The sequence below is a fragment of the Eurosta solidaginis genome, chromosome 2 (genome assembly GCF_040869045.1).
Source record: "Eurosta solidaginis isolate ZX-2024a chromosome 2, ASM4086904v1, whole genome shotgun sequence".
NCBI lineage: Eukaryota > Metazoa > Arthropoda > Insecta > Diptera > Tephritidae > Eurosta > Eurosta solidaginis.
The window spans coordinates 13,217,423-13,233,286 of record NC_090320.1 but is presented as its reverse complement, the minus strand read 5'-3'; the positions used below and the strand labels follow the sequence as shown (position 1 = coordinate 13,233,286).

Genomic DNA, 15,864 nt, shown 5'->3' with positions numbered 1-15,864 from the left:
GGCTTCCCGGGAGTATACGTGTTTTCAAATTTTTTTTTAATTGGGTTTCTATCGTATTTATTTTCAATACATGTTCTACAATTATTGCAGTATTTATTTACATACTTGAACAATTTAGGATTAAAATACAATTCTTTTAATTGGTCATAATTTTCGTGAATACCCCTATGGTTTCCTTTTACGTGAGTATCATCAATAATATTCAGCAAAGCCTCCTCAGATTCTATATCAGTGGCTATTTTTGTACATTTAATAAATTTTAAACTAGCGTTAACGGAAAAAAGTTCAAATAGCTTTTTCTCTATTTGCTCATATTTATCATCTGGAAGCTCGGAAAATATGCCAATAGTGCCTTTCTTAATTTCTCGTCTAAATAAATCATTCAAATAATGCGAACTGTTCAAATCATTTTCTGCGACATAAATTATTTTATACTTTCTGAATAGTAAATCAGTTTCTCTGTTTTTATTTTTTATTATCCTTATTTGAGTTCTATATTTATTTAATATCCTTTCCGAGATATGAAATTTATTACCTAGGTTTTCTTTCTCACACTGAATCCTATTTACCGAATTTTGATAAAGTGGAACTCGACTTAAATAGTCAGCCACTTTATTCTCTTTACCCTTAAGAAATTCAATATCAAACTGAAACTCGTCCAGTAGTATCTTCCATCGAATTATTCTTGAGTTAGGGTCTTTCATCGAGTACAACCATTTCAATGGTTGGTGATCAGTTTGTACTAAAAACTTTCTCCCGTAAAGGTACGGACGAAAGTATTTTATAGACCACACTATTGCCAGCAATTCCTTTTCCAGGGTTGAGTAGTTTTTTTCATGTCCATTAAGGGTTCGGCTAGCATAACACACTGGCTTACCCTCTTGACTCAGAACAGCTCCTATGGCTACATTGCTGGCATCAGTAGTTAAAATAAACTTTTTCTTGAAGTCTGGATAACTAAGCAGGGGCGGGTTCGTTAAAATATTTTTTAATTTTTGAAATGATTCTATGTAAAGCTGATCATGAAGATTTATTTTTGAGTCTTTTTTCAAATACTTTATTATAGGGCTGGCTATAAGAGAATAATTTTTTATAAATTTCCGGTAGTACCCGGTCAAGCCTAAAAAGGATTTTATATCTTTCACTGTTTTCGGAAGTTGTAAATTTTGTATTACATTAATTTTATCTGGGTTTGGCTTTATGCCTTTATTGGTTATGATGTGACCCAAGAAATGGGTTTCTTTTGATAAGAATTTACACTTATCTATTTGCACTTTCAAATTATAATTATCGAGTCTTGTGAATATTTTTTGCAAACTTTCCATGTGCTCAGTAAGAGAAGTTGAAAAAACTAATATGTCGTCCATATAAATGATACAAATATTGTTAATAAAATCGGACAATACGCAGTTCATCATCCTCTGAAACGTAGATGGTGCGTTTTTTAGGCCAAACGGCATTCTAATAAATTCAAAATGCCCTTGAGATGTTGAAAAGGCTGTCTTTTCTATATCATTTTCATCCATTAGTATCTGATGAAAACCTTTTGCAAGGTCTAATGATGAAAAGTATTGCGCTCTACCCAACTTGTCGAATAATGCTTCAATATTCGGAAGTGGAAACTTATCGTCTACCGTGATTTCGTTCAACTTTCTAAAATCAATGACTAAACGCCATTTTTTCTCGCTTGGAGAAGTTGATTTTTTTTCAACAATCCACAAGGGTGAATTATACGGCGACTTGCTATGTCTGATTATATTTTCTCTTAGCATTTCGTTTATTTGACGATTTATTTCGCTTTCTAAAATTTGAGGGTGCCTATAATTTTTGCAGTATATAGGCTTATGCGATGTAGTAATTATTTGGTGTTTCACACAATCGGTTGTAGTCAAATTTAAGCCTTCAATGTAAAATGTTCTTTTATTTTTATAAAGGAATTTTTTAAAAATTTTATGTTCTTCTTCATTCAAATCGGGAGGAAATAGATTTCTAAATTCTGCAACTTCAGCCTTTTCTAAGTAGTTGATTTCCTCATACGCAGGATTAAAAGTAGGATTAAAAAGCGGAATATCATAATTATTAACTGTCATTATTTTGGTTTTGAAATTAATTATTGAGCCCATCGGGTATAAAACATTGATGCCTAATATGCAATCAAATGACTTATCAATAAAGTGGGTTAATTTAACAGACATTGTTTCGTCTTTTGCATTAAACTCACTTGGCACATTTACAATTACTTCTTCTGTTATAATATTATTTCCTATTAGGGTATTTAATAAGATGGGTTTTTTCAGATTTCTTTTTACGCCTATATTAGAGAAAAAAACATAACTTCCTAGCGTTGTAGCAGCCCCACTATCTACAAGGCACCTAGTTTTTATGTTATTTATTGTTAAAATTATTATGGGTAATGTGGTTCCAGAGGCGGTAAATGAAAATTTTGGGTGGCATTAATAGCTCCAATATCCATTGGTTCATGATATGGGACATCATTAAAACTTATTTTCTGATTTTGTTGTAGATCCATATTTGGATTTTGTAAATTATTATTATTTCCATTATAACTATCTGGATGGCCTCTTAGAAGGGGAGACCTGTAGTTTTCGCTATTATTTATATTATTCTGAGCATAGTTATTTCCTCTATTCCTGTTGTTATATTGATAATCATAATTGCGAAAACTGTTGCTATTACGATTATTTGAATTTTGAAAATTTCTTCTAAAATTTGTATTCCCACTTGCAAAATTATTTCTATTTTGAGACTTATTCATAGTAAAATTATTATTATTAAATGATTTACTTTCATTTGGAAAATGGAAATTGTTTTGCAAATTGTTATACGGAAAATTGTGCACTTGTCTTCTATTCACTAATATTATGTCTTTTAGTATATTATTTTCTATGTAATATGTATACGCAGTATTTATTGAGTTTATGTGATTTTGTAATAATAAAGATTTAATATGAAGAGGCAAAAAGTTTACATAAATATCAAATATCATCTTTTCATTATTGTCGGGAGTATACAACTTATCAGGTTCTAAACTATATTTAATATTCATTTGGCTTAATATTTCTCTTAACTTATGGTGTAATTCTTCAATGCTCTTAGCATCAACGTTCATTGCATCGCTTCTTAAATTAAAATAAGTTCTCTTTACTCCAAACTCTTCTATAAGCTTATTTAATAACTGCTCCCAATTTGGGTTGACTAGAGTTTCCACTGCTCTTAAAGCTTTACCTTGAATCCTATTGCTCAATACAAGTTGTAGCGTAACTAGATGTTCAGCAGGTGTCAACTGCAACACAGTACGAACGTCTCTCAAATAATTGCTTAAACTATACTCACTAGTTCCAGTAAATGCTGGTAAGCTTCTTGCCTCGCGCAAGCTTTCGGATAATGTTAGGGCCATAGTGTTGTTGTTGTAAAATCGTAGTCGTCTTATTAAGCAGCACCCAATTGTCCAATAGATGTTGATGTTGTAGCAATCGTATTACTCTAGTTTTTACTATGTTATTGAGTAATTTTGAATGAAATGTGTGTTTGTTGCTGTTTTTCTCTTTTTTTGTGTAAGTTTACAAAGATGTATGTAATAAGTTCTTTCACTCACTTTGTTTCATTATTATTATTATTGTTTTTTTTTTTGTCTTTTAGTGCGTATCACTTAAATTTGAACGAGAACACTTATACTATATATAATTTTTATAGTTCTTGTGCTGCACTGTCACTGCGTTAAAATGTTGGTTTCGATTCCATTTGTTTTTGATCGTATGAAAAATGTATTATCTCTCAATTAATTTTGTTCTCAGAGTGGAATTTTTTGTAATTTTTGTAATAAACGGTATAATGAAAAAAATGTTAACGGGATAGTGAAAAAAAATATGTAATTTTTTCTGTTATTTTTATTTCACCATTTAATTGTTCAAATCAATTAAGTTTTTAATTTGTTTTTCTTATAATTTTATTTTGAAAACTGGATCTCACTCACATACTATGTACGTTCTAATCTTATTTTATTTTTTTTTTTTGATCAGTTTTTAAACGAACACCACAGCCGCAAAAGTTAATTTTAATATAATGTTTATTTGTTGTAATTGTAACTTATTAAGAAAAAGTTTACTTAGTATTTAATTTTCTTTTCTTATACGAAAAGTATTTGTGTTACACGCGAAATGTTCGCTCACTGGATACGATATAAATACTATGCGTATCCCATCCTCGTCGCCACTAATATTTTTTATGCATAAAGAAAACTCTGAAGACTTTTTGTTTAAATTCCACTTGATTTAATTTTTAGTATTCTTTACTTGCTCTTCAAGCTGTCAACTTAAGACTAATTTTTAACAATCACGTTATCTTAAACTAAAGCTTTAAATATAAGAAAGGTACGAAATGAAATTAAATCTAATAATGTGAGAGCGGCTTACAACAACGATAATATATAACTCGTGAGCGTGAGTGTATATGTAGTGCGAGGGGTCATAAGGAAAATATTAAAATATGAGAACCAAACATTTTTTTCAACCATCGCAATTGCATTGCAGTAAAATAGCAATTTGTGCAGCAACATATGTTAAAATTTTTGTTTTGTTTCTTATTCGCTTTTGGTGTTGTAATTTTTTGTAATTTCTTTCATTTCACTTTTTGTAGACTCAGCTGCCAAGCCACGCCACTGTCTCCGGTGCTCCAAGGCAACATGAGGTCGCCTAGCTGCCAACAGCTGTGTATATATGTACATGTGGATAAAAGCAATAGTAATCAAGGAGTGCAATCAAATCCCGACCCGTAACTGTAATTATAACCATAAGCGTAACATGAAGCATTAAAAGTAACAGTAAAATTAACAATAAGAGTAGTAACTCTACTCTAACCATAACGGCAATGTAGCAGTGGCTCCACCGCAACCGTAATACAAACAGTATTGTAACCCTACCATAACCGTAATGTTAACAGTATTGTAACCGTATTATAAACCGTAACCGTAATCGTAATCGTCCCCGCAATGTCAACAATATTATAACTCTACGGTAACCATATTGTGAACCGTAACTGTAATGGTAATCGTAACCGTAATGGTAATCGTAAGCGTAATTGTAAGCGTAGGAGTAATGGGAAGCGTAGGTGTAATGGTAAGCGTAGGTGTAATGGTAACCGTAGCCGTAAAGGTAGCCGGAACCATTATGATGACCGTAACTGTAGTAGTCCCAGTAACAGTAATTGTAACCGTAGCAATAACTGCAGCCGTTACCATTACCACAACCGTAACTGCGAATATCGCTAACCTGTTATGGTTAACATACCCGTAACAATAACTACCCATAACCGTAACAGTAATCGTTACCATTACGATAAAAGTAGCAATAACTTAAACGTTATCCTAATCGCAAACCTGCATCTGAAGCAGATTCTGTATTTTTGTATGGTGCGGAAATATAGGCGAATGCAATGACTTTTAAGAAGTACGGAACAGCTATGTATAACCTGGGTCTCGGTCCAACGAAAGGTATCCGCAGAAGCCGACCTTTTCACTGAAGAAAATAAATCAATTTGCCACTACCGCGCAGAAGTAGGTAGATATGTTGCTGCCATGCGGCCGTCAAAAGAATGCATCCAATGCTGGCTACAGCAATGAAGCTGCAATGCTGCTGGAGGGAACTGTCTCCCGAGCTGGAGCGGCTACATGGGGACATCGACTTCTAGCTGACGCAACCACGGCTGCTTCCGAGAGTATCTTCACAAAATAGACTAGTTTAAAAATCCGCCGGCCATGTTATTTATAAGATGACCTACGTAAGTTGCAGATGAAATAATGGTTAGCAGATACGTCAAGAATATTCTTCTTCCGAAGCGAGAAGAGAGTTCCTTAGACCAGTAACCTGAGGGTATCCAAAGACCTCACGTAGCGTGCTTCCATAAATAGGCAGAGGAATATCTAAAACATAAACTATAAATATAAAACGTTAAGAGATTTACATCTTTTGGATGTAAATCTGAAATTGCAATGTATTCATTCTTTTGATGTATTTCAATATGCTGCAAATATTTTGTTTTGGAAGAATATCAAAATATCGTTAATATTTCACGAAAAGCGCTTGACGTATAAATACATCCATTGTACGAATATTCCTAAAACCAACTAAATTAAATCTTAAATGCAGCAGAAAATCTCAAGTCATACCTATAAATAAATTACAATCAAACATATATATTCATTCTTTGGGCGTAAATCAAGTATTTAAAGAAATACATCCCTTCAATGTATTCTGCTAATATTTGAATCATGCAGTTTTTTAAGCGTTCTGAAAGTTCTAAATACATCCTTTGGACGAACCGCAGTAAAATCAGACAATTTAGAACTTAAACACACTTAAAAATTTTATAACTTCCTAATTATGCTCATAGCTTAAAAGCAAACAAAACTTAACAAACTTCCCGCAGTCCACTTCCACTGCTGCTCTTCTGAAATTTATTTTTTTAAACAAAAAAATTATGGTTCTTTTCTGAAGCGCCCGCAAATATGCTTTGTTCCTTTGTTTTATTGAAATTTAAATGACCTCTGTGAACAAGATAATTAAAAGCTTTGTGTATTTTCTCAAGAAAACTTGAAAGATGCCTTATGTTCGCATCACTCACTACCCAAACACAAACACAGAAACACATATGTAAGTCATTCTATGCTCTATGCCGTAATATTTGTCTGCATTTCATTTTATTTGAACTTAGTCTCGCAGCCTCTTTTCACAGCTGCAACAGCGCAGCTCTATTGTTTGGGGACCAAATTAATGGCAGTCGTGGTTCAAGCGGACAAAGCAACCCAAGCGTGCCTAATACAAGTGAATGTGCTCCTTGAGTCTAAACCACACATGGATACATACATACAAGCAAATTTTTATGAATTGCGTAAATATGCACAAGTATAATATACTAGAAGAATACTTGTGAAAGCATAGAAGAACTGAAAAAGGAATAATAGAACTAAGAGCGGAGAATAAGATGAGAATGAGGGGATGTAGATGATGCCATAGTCAAAATTAAAGGTGGGCAAAAAAATGGCATTCGCAAGTGTAATAGCTTGAGCTGTGAAAAAGAAAATTAAAAGAAAATTTTAAGCATCCACTAACATATGATTGTTTTTGTGTGCTTGTATGTGTGTATGTGAGCTTATAATGCAGGCAGATTCGCATATCCTTTAGCATTTTGTTAGGTGTCTTTTAGAGGGCACATACCTATGTACATAAGTAAGTATATCCGCTCGCATGGGTATGCATCAACTTAGCAAGTGCTTGTGTCGTCCTGAGTGAAACCTTGACCGATTTAACAAAAACAACAAACATTAGCTTATGTAGATGCACATTCACTTGTTTGACACGCCTTTTCTTTTGACTTAACTTATTATATTTTTCTAATTTAATATAAATCATGTAACCAAATCAATAAAAGCATCGTAGCATAACATACCACAACGCAAAAAAACATAATGTAACATTATATAAGAATAGACGGTACAACTTAGCATAGCCTAATATAAATAAAATAAAACTTAACATAATACTCAATATCTTAACATAACATAACATAAAAAAACATAACATAAATTAGCATAACTTGCCATTACACAACTGTACATAACATAATATAAGCAACAACATTATAAAAGCATAGCCAAATGCCCCAGCGGGTTAGGGGATCAGAATATACCCGCGGTAGGTATGCCTGTCGTAAGAGGCGACTAAAATACCAGATTCAAGGGGCTGTGTAGCGCAACCTTTCAGGTTGCCAGCGCAATATATAGCTTCTCCAAACCCAATTGTCAACCTCACCTATCCTGTTTCACTAACAGACGAGGCTCTGGCGACCCCAAGCTCCTCATGGAACTTGGGGGTAGGGAGGGAGGGAATGGCCTGAAGATTTAATGTGGCCACATAAATCGTTCCCGAGATGGTCGGGCTAGCTACGGTACCGGAGCGTACCGGACTTGTATCCGGCAAAGGACCATCACATCGATGACACTCCCCAAAGCCTTTGGGGAGCAACCTTATCGCTACAACAACAACAACAACAGCATAGCCAAATATATATATATAATAATACTTAAGATAAGACTCAATAGCATAACTTAACATAACATAATAAAATATTACAGAACTTAGCATAACCAAAATTGGCATTACATAACTAAACATAACATAAGATAACATAATATAAGCAAACAACATTGTAAACGCATAGCCAAATATAAATAAAATAATACTTAACGTAAGACTTAATAGCATAACATAACAGCGATGATTGGGATGAGGAAGTAGCGGGATTCAGAAGCCTTAGAGGCGACCATCTTCTGGCGTAGTCTAGTGGGTGTTTCACACAATGTAGAATATGATCGAAAAACATGTCGGTGAGTTAGTGAATACCGACACGTCTCCGTAGAGTTTTAAATCGCTTTCTTGGGGTCATTTTAATTCCAAGCTAAGGGTTGTACCCAAGTTACTTCTGCTGGTTATCACTCAAAATTATTCCGTGCTTCATTGCAATCTTCTATGGTTTCTGGGAGACCTTCCGTCTCATGGTCCTTCGTGTGTTTTTTTTATATCTCGATGATTTCCGTGCCCGTGTTTCTATGACTACATTCCCTGCACGGGTGCCGCACGTGTGAGACATTTATAATTCTGGAGTCAAACTCAAACCGTACAGCGCGGTGAAAAAAACGACCCAAACCAGCTCGTAAACCAGCTAGTGTTCAACCGGCTAGAGTCTAAGGATCCTTTGTCGCAGCTCAAGGCGCAATCTACCGCTTTTTTCAAGGAAAGTTCTACGCTAGCTAAGGCCTTATAATGTAGGAATAGGTAGAGAAATAAGTGAGATTTGTTTACTTCACAGCTGTCGCAGAGCAAAAATTTTGAGGTATAGACATGGAGTCCATGGAGACACAACCGACGACACAGAAAATGAAAACGCCGTTCAAAATTAAATTTTGGAATAACAGCAGCTGGGTATCAGATTGTGATAAAAGGAAAGTATCGGGAACTCACTCAGTTAATCCAAATCCGAGGAGAAGTCCCACGAACCGTACTGAATAAAAACACGGTATTTGTCTAAGATCTAATACATACACACACACGACTTGAAAGTCTGGAAGGAGATGTCGAGGAGATCTGTCGCACCATTGAGGTACTAGCCCGACTATTTTTATAACGATCGTATCCACTACTTCCAGAGCCTTGCCTGTTATATAAAAGGGGTTCTCCACACATAGGTGAGGTTGAGAATTGGGCTGGCGAGAACTATTTATTGCGCCGCAGGCCACTTGAATCCCAATTTGCGTTGACTGTTTAGGATGGACGAAGTAGCTGAGAGAGGCTGGTGCCGGGTATTAATTCGGCAGCAGTATGATCTGTGGCTTGAGGACTTTCAACGACCATATATAGCAAGCAACGAAGTAGCTCGGGATGGTATGAGTTAGGCACCAGCTGAGCTGCAGTATGATCAGGTTCGGCAAGGGTTGAATTAAATGATAATCAGGTTTATCGACAGCCGCTGTGAGGCCACAAGGCGGGTACCAGTAGGCCAGCCGAAGGGATGAACGTGACAGTGATAATATATTGCCTCGGAAATTGGTGTTTTACTTTAGTGCAATGGCTATTCTTAAAGGATGAGTCGAAGGCAGATGCCTCATTAGAAGTTGTGGTTATCTTAACAAGTTCTGCGGGGGTTCATGCTATTACTGGCGTACTCAAGTGAGTTGTGGCTTAGTCACAAATAGAAGGCAAAGTTATACCAGCCGTGCTTGAGAGCCCAGCTATTCCTTCACACTCAAATGAACCAGACTGGGGCCGAAGCCTGAGCTCGATATAAACGCCGCGATACCTTTTGTCTTCTTACCCTTGTCCCGTTCTCCCTATGTGTTTGTGGATCCAAGCCGTGTCAGCGGGGAAACGCTAAAGAAACCCAATATTATAAGAGTAGGGAGAAAATCACAAACACAAAACGTTGTAAATCATTGCATAGTTACAGGCGCATTAGTGTCCTCCAAGCGTCTGCAAGTAAACAAGTGTAGCTAAGAGGCTTCCAACAAAATATTTTTCTCACTTTTTTTTCTCTCCACATTTTGCACTTCGTTTTTTTTTTCTTTGTTTCAAAAATATTTGTCTGACTTCGACCAATACATAAATACCACTGGTTATTGTGTGGTATGGCAGCAACAACTTTACAATTTCACTGAATGCATAAGTGAACAAACGATAACAACAATACAAAATAAAAATACAACAAAAAACCTTGCAGACTCATAAATCATATTGCAGCTGATAAACAAAATGGATATTGCAAAGAGGTTTCAAGATATTTTTTATTGAATTGAAATGAGTTGCGGAAAAATCGAATGGAAAACTGGCACATGGGAAACTGTATGATTAGTTTATGTATTGAGATAAAATTTAAATTATTTTGCAATGATAGTATGAGGTTTAAAATAAAATGTTTATGGAAAGGTCTTATGATAGCAGCTTGGGCTTATTATCGTGTTGGAGTAGCGTAGACAATGCTTTAACCCTTCCACTACCATGCTTCCAAATGAAATTTGAAAAATGTTCAAAAATGCAATTTACGCCCTATTTGACTGGTCATGCATTTCATTGGTTCCGTTGAGTATGTTCCTTTAACAATCAGATGTTTTAGGTTAGTTCAATTAGCCTATAAATTTTTAAAGTTTTTTTTTTTTTTTTGATAACTAATATTGTGTATGAACTTTTCTATACCTAATTTGGGACAACATATCCCATCGATATGGTTAAGCTCACAAAAATGGGACATAAAATCACATGGGCTAATAAGTCTCAAATTTAGACTCTCAATCAACGACTTGTGGGATATACTATGCTCTGACAAAATCTACTTTCCAAGGACATTCGATTCTCAAAGTCTTTTTGGCCAAGTTAGTTAATTTAGCTACTTAGAAAAATTTGCATAATGTATTTCAGACCGCTTTTTGTAGTAAGGCACTGAAAGGGATAAATCATAAAGTTACTTACTTACTTAATTGGCGCTTAACCGTCTAAACGGTTATGGCCGTCCAACAAGATGCGCCAGTCGCTCCTTCGCTCCGCCAACCGACGCCAATTGGTCACACCAAGGGAGTTTAAATCGTTTTCCACCTGGTCCTTCCAACAGAGTGGGGCCGCCGGAGCATCATCTTTCGTTCGCATAACATAAAGTTACTAATTTTAAAAATCTTAAAGCTATTGGTTTTAAAAAATTGATTGGATAATGCTTAAAGAGAAACTGTCTACAAAAAGACAAGAAGAAAGGAAGTTTTATGTTCAAAGGTTCTTTCTTTCTTGGAACCCAACAGTCTCAATAAAAAAAATTCTTCAAAGAAGGAGCCGGTTCTAATAAAACCTGGTTACAAGAAATAAAATTGTTCCGGTTTCTTGAAGGAAACCAATTCGTAGAAAAGCTGGTTTCAAGGGAGAAACCAGTTCCAAAATAGAAACCAGTTCCAAGAAAGAAGCCGGTTTGAAGAAATAAACCTTTTTCAAGAGCGAAAGCGGCTACAAGAAAGTACAAACAAGTAACCATTTCCAAAGAGCTAACCTGTTCCCATAAGAAACCAGCTCCAATAAAAGCAACCAACAGTTTCAAAAATTAACTGGTTCGAAAACAACGAATGGTTCGCCAAAAGTGAAAGCCCTAAAAATTCAATTACAAAAAGTAATTGGTTGAAAAAAGTAACCGTTTCAAAAAATTATCCTGTTCAAAAAAGTAACCGGTTCGACCGAAACTGGGTCAAAAAAAAAGACAGTTCGAAAAACCTGATTCAGCAAAGAACCCAATTCAGAATATAAAAGGGCTCAAAAACTATCCGGTTCAAAAGAGAAATTAGTTCGAAAGGGTATGATTCGGGGTTTGAAAATGCTGAACTAATTTTCAGTATTACAAATTTGCTTGAACTTAAATTTGCAAAATATTTCAGCAGCAGAAAAAAGCAAAGCAAACAAATTTATTTTTTTTTTCATTTTGCTTCAGATATTACTTGAATGGATGCGAGCTTTCGTCGTCAGCGGAAAAAAAGAACTTGAATATTTTACTGTGCTTTGAAGCTATAAGTATTTCATGATCAATTATTCTTAAGTAAAAATGTTTCAATTTTTTAACAGCCGAAATTCTGGTTTCGAATTAATTAAATTATAAAATTTTTTTTTACTATTTCAGCAGAAATATTTGATTTTCAAAGGGACATACCAACAATTCTACGATGTATTGATCCTAAGAGCCTTCATCTACGAGTAAGTATTTCTTGTTTTTATGCTGTTTTAACCCCCGACACATATATATGTATACACATGGTTCTACTGAAAAAAAAGACAAACACGTACGTACAAATCGGACCACAAATACGATTTTTGTGAATATCTCGATCCTTGCACCACCTAGCGGCGAATTATTTTTTCATAGGTCGCTTTCTATTCTTGTATGTATTATGAGTTCCAAATATGAGCCAAATCGGACCACAAATACGATTTTTGTGAATATCTCGATTGTCATCGGGTTCTGAACTATATTCCAAGTTTCAAGCTTGTAGCTTATCGGGAAGTTACTTAAATTTTAATTACGAAATTCGTTCACAACGGCCGGCCGTGCAGGCTGTCAAGTCAACCTAAAGAAAACCGTTTAAAAACGGTCAATTACGAATCAACGATTTGTGCGCAGTTGATTCAACATCTTGTTACGATGGATAAAATTGACAGAAATTTCGGTTGAATTGACACGTATTTCGGTTGATTTTACCAGTGTAAAAACACGAAAGGGATGAAGAGGCACTTTCTCTAAAGAACCTAGATTTATGCATTAAGGAAAGTCATTTCGGACGTTTTATCTATGTTGAAGCCTTTTAATAGAAAAACTAAAGACTGCAGTAGCAATTCAATTAACATGCAAATGAGTATGAAACTTTGTTTTGATAATTTTTAATTATCTGCTAAAAGCCGAAAAATTGTAATGATTAAGAAAAAAACAATTACGCAACTACTTAATATTAATTTCGTTTGGGAATTAGACAGTCTCAGACAGAGCATAAGACCACCTTTATATAAATGCAGTCAAAAGCAGACGACAGTTTTTAAAAATTTTGATTTTGAGATTAACAATTGTTAAAACCATCAATTCTTGGAAACAGTGGGTACTTACCTTCAATTGAAATTTGGAAACTCTTTTCAGCACATTTAGAAATCTGTAAAAAAATTTAAATAATTAATTAGAATTAATCAGATGACAATATAGAAGTTTGATTAGTATAAAGGAATATACTGTTACGAATATTAGCAACACTAAGGGGTACTGCCATCTCTAAGCCTGTATGCACATCCAGAAATCAATAGTGTATCTACATAAACAAATAAATCATTATGTCTACACATATGTACGTACACGCAGCGGAGAAGAGATGCACAAACACATGCAAATATCTTATCTGAGATGCTCCCAAAAGTATGCAATTGGAATTGTGGAAGTGTCGCTCACAACCACACGCGCACATGAGAAGCTATATACGTGCATATGTAGTTATAATTATCTGGCAGTAACTAAGTAAATTCTGGAAGCGCCTAGAAGATGCAACGAGGAAATCACAGAGTAAAAAAGCACCAACGGTAGAGGGGCGAAAGTTAGTTTTGATTAAGCACGCAATCTGTCGGGCAATAGTAGAGTTATTTATTGTAAAGTACTTTAATAAAGGCCATTTTGCATTATTAAATATTGGAGTTATTTGTTCAACAGTTTAGTGATTCGAACTTAGCAGAAGGTTGCAAATAAGAGTATTTGCAAGTAAATTCGTTACAGTAGTTTAAATAAAATCTATATCAGAAAACTCTTGCTTGAAAGTGTTTCAAACCGGCTCAATCCTGTGCATATTTCATACATTCTTCGACGGGAGCACAGTTAAAAGTTTTAAGCCAAAACCAAAAAGTTTCAAAATTCCATAAATAGAGATTTGTTAGCACTTCCGGTTTTAAGTCAAAACGAAAAAGTTTAAGCTTACTAATGAAAATCTAAAACTAAAAAAATTTCATTTATGGGAAGTGCTGCAAGACACAGAATCTTTCTCACAATAATTTGTCCTATAGCTATTCGACTCGAAACCTGCTATCGGTCTGCATCTTTTTCCTTTTGTTTTGAATGAAAGTGTAAACTACCCTGGTTTCAAATTGAAGCCAAGCTTTGGGCACTAATTTTTATGAAATCGGATATAAACAAAATTCGGTTTGCTCATACACTTACAGTTTCGGTCAAAATCTTAGTAGTGCTTATGGCTCATTTCGTTTAAGTGGCTAATTTTTTTTTTATTGCAACAATTTTTTGGCATCCACTGTAAAATCCATTAGAACATGCAATCCCTTGTTAGGATTATCATGTTGCTAAAAGAATACATATCCACCGTCAAGCCGCGAAAGATGGCTACAAACACCGTGGTGTCGAATATCGAAGGAAACCTGGCCAAAATGGGATCCTAAAAGATCGCGTCACGTTTACAACCTCAGTAGAGATACAATTTCCACACTTGTGGGGGCACTAACTGGTCGTTGCGTTATATGTAGGCATGCAGAGAGGTTAGGAGCAACTGCCCGGCACTAAGCGGAGCTCGGCAGCGCTTTCTGGGTGCTCCATTTCTAGATAATCTGAGTAAGGTTGTGGAGCATGACGTCAAGGACCTGGTAGCCTTTATCAGGTCCTCAAAATGGTTCGAAGAGAAAAGGTAATAGTATTATCGTGGTACTACAACGGGCCTTATATCACTGGCCTAAGTGTGCCCTCGGGCAGCCACCTCAACCTAACCTAACCTTAGAAATATACGTAATTTTGTATTTTGTATATTTGCCTGGCTGGCCGACACGATTTTTGTAATTGAAATTTAAGTAACTTCCCGATAGCCAACAAAAGTGAAACTTGGAATATAGTTAAGAACCCGATGACAATACAATAATAAGAAGAAAAAACTCCGATAGGTGGCGCATGGATCGAAATATTTTAAAAAATCGCATTTGTGGTCCGATTTGGTGCATATTTGGAACACATAATACATACATGAATAGAAAGCGACCTATGAAAAAAATCGCCGCTAGGCTGCACAAGGATCGAGATATTAAAAAAAAATCATATTTGTGGTCCGAGTTGGCTCATATTTGGAAGACATAATACATACAAGAGACCTATAAAAAATCGCCTCTATGAGGCGCAAGGATCGAGATATTTAAAAAAATCGTATTTGTCGTCCGATTTGGTTCATATTTGGAACAGATAATACATACATGAACAGAAAGCGGCCCATGAAAAAAAAAAATCGCCGCTAGGTGGCACAAGGATCGAGATATTAAAAAAAATCGTATTTGTGGTCCGAGTTGGCTCATGTTTGGAACAAATATTACATATAGTCCGGCAGAAGTGACATCAAAATATTTTGGAGTTCGAGGAGGGACAAGCATACGTGGCGCAGTCGAGTAAAGTCTTTGGAAGGATTACACAGGCCGACAAAATGACACCGATTTTTTTGACCATAAACCAGACCATACTTTCCTGAAGGTTTTCGATGCGCTGAATTCAAATCTGGACGCAGAATTGCGCTATCACGTCAGGATTTTGAGATATCCTAACCTAAATGTGCAAAAAACACCGTTTTTGCCTATTTTTGAGGTTATATATAAATGACAGATTTTTTTTTTTTAAAGCACACAGCATCTTAAAGAAGAAGTCTTTCTCTTACGAATGGCATTGAGTTTGCTCAAATATCTTTTTTTTCGCAAAGATAGAGCAATCATCGTAAGACTTATCGTACGAGGTATGTGTTCTACTGCATAATATCTACGTTAA

The 15,864-nt window shown here is 35.2% G+C and overlaps 1 protein-coding gene across 17 annotated transcripts in view; it reads right to left on the bottom strand.

Annotated features, from left to right (window-relative positions):
- Window positions 1-15,864, bottom strand: part of LOC137239317 (beta-1,4-glucuronyltransferase 1) — a 604,255-nt gene that overhangs the window by 551,792 nt on the left and 36,599 nt on the right. For all 17 annotated transcript variants that reach the window (XR_010949328.1, XR_010949327.1, XM_067764471.1 and 14 more), the window contains one exon: window positions 13,189-13,231. The gene's annotated coding sequence lies outside the window, so the exon portion shown is untranslated. The remainder of the gene's footprint in view (window positions 1-13,188; window positions 13,232-15,864) is intronic.